Source organism: Ischnura elegans, chromosome 8 (assembly GCF_921293095.1).
Source record: "Ischnura elegans chromosome 8, ioIscEleg1.1, whole genome shotgun sequence".
NCBI lineage: Eukaryota > Metazoa > Arthropoda > Insecta > Odonata > Coenagrionidae > Ischnura > Ischnura elegans.
This window is the reverse complement of record NC_060253.1, coordinates 98,710,222-98,718,113: the sequence shown is the minus strand read 5'-3', so window position 1 is coordinate 98,718,113 and position 7,892 is coordinate 98,710,222.

Genomic DNA, 7,892 nt, shown 5'->3' with positions numbered 1-7,892 from the left:
AGCAAAGAAAAATATTGCAGAGAAAGTTGGGTGGAGTGTAGTTTTGAAAAGCTTATAGTGGTGAAATGTGATGGCCTATGCGCATTGCCATGGTATAGCCAGATTTAGGCAAGTGAGGGGTGTAAGAGCTACAAATATAACTCAATAAAGCATACCTTTGGGTGTTGAAGGTTTTAATAAATTGTAGCTATGGTCAACTATCTTTTACATGCATCCTTTAGCATTGAAAGGGTTCAATATTTCCGCTCTAGTGACCGGGCACCTATTTTATTTCATATCATAAAACGAGAATTGTGCACTGGTACTGTGTAAGGAAAATGAAGTATTCAACGATATCTCATAGTTTGCTGAAGTTTTCACCGAGGCTCTAAACAAACGAAAATATATTAATCTCCTACATCTCCTCTGGAATGAGTTCTCATAATGATTGACGACCTTTCCATCAGTATAATTTCCATGAGACAAAAGAAATCTGAATTACGAGAATCTTTTAAGGATTTGCTTGAGTTTAAATTTACATTTATTAGTTTATCGGTGCTTAGAAAGTGTATTTCACGCCCAATTAAAATGTCGTATAGACAAAGGAAAGCTGTTTCAGAGGTGGAGTCCTCGGTAAAAATCTCTCGTAGGTTCGGACATACAATTATGTTCTCGTTAGTTTTACAGCGATTTCACTATGTGCTCCTTTATGAAATTATTCCATGAACTACATTTGAAAAAATCTGTTTTCTATACTTTTTTAAACTGCATAGAAAAACCCCACAGCTTTCTATCATTATCTTACTACGCGTTCGAAGTATGGTGTGGACACAGGTAATTTTTTGATCCGATTTTGAATTAAGATGCAAAATAATAGTAAGAATAAAATATATTCACTTATCTTATTTTTGAGAGATCAGAAAAAAATGCTATAATTCAAATCCAAATGCTTTTTTAACACATAACATTTGCTAATTTCATTGTTTCATGAAAATTGAGCTGCTTTTGGACACAAGGGTTGGAATGAGAGATAACATAAATGCTCATTCAATCATTCCATTTACTTATTCACACTGCAATATACTCAATAATTACTCATTAACGTCTATATATTTGTCTATGGCAATCTACATATTCACATCAACCTTCAAATTGAATCATTGACTGAGAAACTAATCTGCGCCACAGGTATCTTAATGTGGAATGAGGGAGCTCACTAATGGCGAGGAAATTTTATCCTACAAAATATATTCAATAGTTCCAGGTGTAATTGGTGAAATTTCTTCATATTTAGTAAATTAAGTAAAATAAACTTGTATATTTCATACATTTAATTTCACATGAACGATTTCGTCGCGATGCCGACTTTTGAATACACAATGTCACTTGGGGCGGAAGGATAATTATATCAATAACATCTGCCACTATCCTTTCCACCTCCACTGACCTAGTTTATCTAATAGCTAGTAAATCTTGTACCAACGCCGATTGAGGTCTCACCACGACGAAACTGGCCGTGGGAAATAAAATATGTGAAATGTAAAAAGGTATTTTATTTATCGATTCATCTACCGAATTACTTTAAAATATTGATGAATCGGGATAATTAGTTAAGACGAATAAAAACTATTCTCATTTCAGAAATTTCCGCTAAAGTTCCATATAAAAAACGTGAAACTTTCCGCCCCTTTTCCATGAGTTGATGATCTCATTGGAGCTTTAGCCCATTGAATCGTCTCGGGAGAGCTTTTGAAAGAGAGAAGGAATCTCTGACGAGAGTGGAAGCAATAGCTAACCGCGTGAGGCTGAGAATTAAATGAAATGAGGTTACCCATCCGCACGTACTTGTGACGTCACCAACTAAACTGCACAAGGGTTTTGCCCGCTGCTTCTTTCACTTTTAATAGCACGAGTAGTGAAAACGGATTGAAATACGAAAAAAATAGCTAGTGATGTCATTAGCTTGACTGTATTTGGGTTTATACCGGTGCTTTTCCATCTCTAATTGCTCAAGTTGGATTGAAAAACAAAAAAAAAACGTTTCTTTTTATCTTGAAACTTTTAAAACAATCGACTTTAAAAGAAAATTGTGGAACAAGCCCATTTGAAATGCTGCAACTATTTGACTTGAATTCTTATGCCGCAACGGAACCTCCTGCGAACGCAACCCTAGTAAAGCTGACCACGGGAGGCCGAGGATCAGCTGAAAAGTGGTTAACCGTTCGGCAAAAGCTCGTGACGCCATCAACTTAACTGCATAAGGGTTCATATCGGTGTTTTTTTCACCTCTAACAGCTTGAGTATTGAACACGGATTGAAAATCGAAAAAAAACGCGTCTTATCATCCTCAAACTCTTATGACAATCGACTATAACATAAAATTGTCGACGAGCCCATTTGAAATGTTGTACCTATTAGACTTGAATCCTTAAGTCGCGACGGCACCCCCTAATGGATTGACGAAAAAGGAGATGGGGACTAGGAGGAAAGAGGGATCATGGGAATTGTGGGAAGGGAGGCATTCAAATCCCAGCTAGTTGTGGTGGTTGTTCTTATCTCACGGTCAGATTCCTTTTCTCTTGCCTCTTGTCCTCACGAGTTATAAAACACACGGGACGTCTTTATGGCACGCGCTCCGCACCGTCTCCTCGTGGGAGGAAGGGGCCGGAACTTCCCGCCCATCCCCCAGCCTCCCTCCGACCTGTGTGTGTCCATGTGCTCGCGTCCCCATCGGCGAAGATGCGATCCAGAGGTTGTGGAGGGAAAGATATTGAGTCTGAAGGTTTTGGGATGGGAGGGACCTCAAAGACACTCTGGGACGGGAATTCGTGCCGAGATATATGGCGCTCTGCAAGTGGAGTGGGGTCTGGGAGATATATTTGGATCCGTATGAGAGGAGGGGAGAGGTGGGTCCAGAGAGGAGGGGATTAATGAGGACATAGGCAGTTTTACAATTGCTTTTGATGGCACAGGGTGGAGGAATAGAACATCCTATGGTTTTTCTATCATTGTCATTCTTCATCTTTGAGGTGAGTGGGTGTAATATTTAAGATGGATTATGTGTGGAAAAGTAGTTAATTTACCGCAATTACAGATTCCAAAAGGCAAATTTTGAAGTCATGCCACTCGTAGCCAGAAATTTTGTGTTGCACGTGGGTTGCATCCGATTTACATTTGTTGATCTTTCTCACCCATCGTAAAACCATAAAATTCTGTAGGTGAACTTGAAACTTGGTTAAAATAATCTTTAGTGTCATGCTCATCATTTATTATTGGTAAAACGAGATTAGTTGTTGTTACTCATCATCCATAGATATTTGTCTCGAAATTCAGTCTGATTTTCTGGAAAATGTTCAACTTTAGGCCTCACGCGGCAGTGATTAACAATATGCGATTTTTTAAATATTCCAACCTGAGACCGAGACGTAAGCTGGCAACTTTCCCGCATCGGGCAAATTTGATCTTGAAAAAAAGTCAATTTACGTCTCAACCTGGTGCATACATCAATTGCATGAGATTTTAAAATGGGTTAGGTTGTCAAAGGAAATTAAATCAATCTGGCATAGAAGTTGAACTATCAAATAATTTTCACCCACTACAAAATAAGTAAAGTTTCTATAAGAGTGTATGACTCATAGCCCTACTATATCGATGGTAATGCGTACCGATAGATATAGATATATACGTAAAAAATAAACCTGTTAGACCTTTGTGTCTCCATAATTAAACTTTTGCGTGAAACTTTTCTATTCGTATCTTGTGAAAAGGTGTAAGTTTGCAATATTTATCTCCAGCAGACGGCTTAATGTGCGTGCAAAACATAGGGAACTCGTGAGAGGTAAATACTCCCAAAAATACGATTCTCCTCATCATGTATTCCAAATAGCACATCATGTGTTTATGCGTCATCGATTAAAATGAGATCCCGATATGATGGAAAGTTATTGTAACAAAGTTTTGTGATGGAGAGTTCTTAAAGACATTCCGAGACGAAAATTCACGGAATGAGATCTATGGGGCAGAGTGGACTGGGAACTGGAAGAGATATTTGGGTCCAAAAGTGAGGAGGTGAGAGAAGGATGAGGTTGTCAAGTGTGGGAAGGATTACAGCCGGTGCACTATGAGAATGGGTATTGAAACTCCAGAGTTAGGTCATAAACTTGAGTTTCCTCGCCTGTGTTACGCTCCACTTTCGATTTAAAAGGCTTTGCTTATTTATAATTTTAATGGATATATATTGCGTGTTTTCCGAGAAAAATTTTCAACTCTAAATCAGGTGCAACTACTACTTATGAGTACTACGTTGAGTCCACAAAAGGATTTAGTGTCTGTCGTTTGATTTGATCTGGTAGCATACGAGGAGGGACCAAAAAATAACCGGATACGATTTTGAAAAAATTAAAAATTTAATTTTTTGTCTTACAAACGTTTGTCACTTTCAAAGTACTCTCTATTTACACTGATGAATTGGTTAAAACGTTTTATCCAATACCCGAAACAGTTTTGGTACTCGTCGTTTCCGATCCCTTGCAGCGCCGCCTTCGATTTTCTTTTCAAATCCGTAATCTGACCGAAACATTTCCCTTTCATCACCATTTTCATCCGGTTGAACAAAAGGAGCACAAAGGGCAACATCTGGTGAGTAGGTTGGGTGAGAAAGCATTGTCTTGCAATTATTTTACCAAAAACACAAGTCGCAGCAAACAGCAACACGTGCCACTTTTGATCAGGAGGCAACAAGCGGGGGGGATGAATTTCGCCGCGATTCGTCTCAATTGATTACCGAAATTCGCTGTGATGAACTCTACAAATTACCAGATTGTTCAGCGAGTCCGTCAATATAACACCTCTGATTCTCGTACACTAGGGTAAGAGTTTTTTCCACATTTTTATCAGTACTGCACTGAAAAAACACTTTGGATATGAGAATCGTAGGTTTGGGTGTCACACCCAAAGCTGAGGCGAAGGAAAGGACTTGTCCATACATTTGGTTGTGTCACCCAAAGGGAATGGGTGATGAGGAGTTGGATGTTCCAACTACTCCTTTGGTTGCTACATCCAAAGAAGATGGACGAGTACTTTGGGTGTGAGAACCAAAGTGTTGGATGGCTCATCCGAACAACCATTGGATACCAAATGAAAACTTTAGATGAATAGCCCAAATGAATGTGCCCCCACCCCTTTTACAACCCTACTAACCCATAATATTGTTCTTTTTCAACCCCTTTTGAAATGGGGAATTAGGACAGTGCAATTGGAAAAATGAGAAAACTGAGTTCCGAGGTCATGATATTCATTTATTGTCATTATCATATGATTCAACACGAAACATTGAAAATTAACACAATTATCAAATTTTATACAATAGCATGAAAATATAAAAAACAATCATAATATAATACAAAATATAATTAGGAAATACAATACATGTATAAAAATTAGGAACTTTCCTTACAGAGTATGTCTCAGAGACACATAGGAAATTTCTTTTAAGGTTGAATATATGACAAGGGTTGGAGAGACCAATTGCTGTATGGCAATACATTCATAATTACTAGTGCATTTGACTTCATAAGCATGAAGGTCTTGCTCAAACGCAACAGTATAAAACATTTTACAAACTAGTATTACACAGTTATTTGCATCCCGTAACAAAGAATCAACAACACCAAAGGTAGGATAAATTTCACTTGCACCTTCTATTCGCATGGCAACACAGGATCCTTTCCTGTAAGTGTGACCATTTACTGTCACCCAAGTTAATTTGCAACTACTTTCCAAAAATGATTTAGGGCAACTAGACTGAAATGAGCAAAACCCTGGTAAGTTTGATAAGTGTTGAACCTTTACACACTTTCCAAACTTATTATTAGGGGTAAAGCCTTTACCCAATAGGAATCGATATGCAAGAGTGTGCAACTCCTTATGCACGAGTGTCTCAGCAATATCTATACGGCTAGTTGTTGCTACTGCTTCTGTTTTCTTATGCCTATGTTTGGATTCAAATCTAAATGTGGACAGGTGTGTGACTGGCCCACTTTCTTCTAAAACTCTTGGGTAGTGAACCCAAATATGAAGTTTATGAGGCACTGTTTCAGCATGAAAAACTTCCAAAAACATTTCATACATTTCACTAACATACCCTTTCAACAGAGGTACATGACCAGTAGTGAGACGAGGAGCCAGAACAATCTCAAGAACTTTGCGCATGCAGAGATAAAATTTCCACACGTCATTATCCATGGGAACAGTATCCCCCACCAGCATGGCAAACATGAGGATAAAAGATTGCATTTCACTTGCTGACATCCTAAGCTGTTTATCTTTAGCCTCATCATGAGAAATGGGAGGTGGCCTATTGCTTATTGCATTGGCATGACAATCAAAACCTTCCAATCTATCATTCAATATGGAAAGGAAGCTGTTTTTAGTGGATGCAAAGTTACATGCAAAATAATTTACAATCAGCCCCATAAATTTTTTAAATGCACCTTCAGGACCATCATGAAGATAATCTACAGCAAAGTTGGAGCATGTTTCAAAATAATTAACCCTATCCCACACTGACTGCTCTTTAACACCTGTATTTTTTTGATCAAGTTTTACAACATCCCTGTCATGACTTGACTGAGTTCTCAAATTCCTCTCACAGGTTTCCCACTGCCTAGCAAATTTACTTGTCTTGCAAAATCTGCAACAGTAGTGAGCATTAAAGCCTTCCTGAAAGCCCAAGATTTGATTTAAACCCAAGTTATCACCAAGAATGAGGCCAAGAGCAAAGAAGATTATTTTTGGACCAGAGTCAGTGATTATCTCGACACCTTCAGATTGGAGGAAATTTAGCTCTTTCACTATTTCGGAAAATGTTGAGTGATTGGTAAATTCTACTCTGTCACTAGAGGAAAACAGAGCTGCCAAAAAAATATTTTCAAGCTGGGACTGAACTTCAGGAGGAAAACATGGGATACTGTAATACACCCCACCCAGTTTATTTACACATGCATGAGAACCTAATGGGTTGTTCACCTCAAAATCATCAAAATAAAGAAAAAGTGGAAAGACAATTTTATCCTGAAAGTTTTTAACCTTTGACTTCCATAAGTTTCCTTGCACAAAGTTCTCATGCCAACCTACAGCAGTAGACAGTTTGGTGACATATGATGTTACAGAGGAAAATACTCCTGGTAAACTAAATATTTTTTTAAGGACAACCCGCATTGGAATAAATTTTGCTGTTACATTTGACATAACCCTTTTCAGCATACCATGTTTACGTTTCCTTTTAACTCTGGATCCCAATGAATACGTATGGCCAGAAATGAAATGGCCTCGAGCTTTCAAAACCTTCAGATACCTATGCTCAGTGGAAAGGTTTGAAAAGGGTTGCACTATAAAGTCTAGTTGTTTCTCCACCTTGAAACATGCATCTTCATTCTCACAAGAGGTGATAACACTTTTAATTTCTGGTTTTAACAAATCTAACATAGACTCTAATAAATCAGTGGTAGTTTTCATTATGTCAACAACATGACTACGAGGTAACTTATGGTTAGCATACAACTTGGCTGCAAACTCTAAAACCATGTCTTCAAAAATGTGCGGAATGTTAAGAGGGGCCTCCGGGGGAGGGTACAGGTTTTGCTGAGGTTCATTGTCCTTATTAAATGATTCAACTCGAAATGTTTCAGTCGTAGAAGTTGGTTCTGGTATATTGTCAGATATTTGTGAGCAACTGTGCTGTTTTAACAAATGAACCCTGAATGCTTTCCAACCAGAATAAGTAGCAATACAGCCATCACCCTCTGCACAAGTAAACCCATAATCTTCATTAGGCTGTAAATTATGGACGGATTTGAAATGAATATGGAGAGCAACTATGGAAGGCAGAGTCAAACCACAAGTGAAACAGGTAG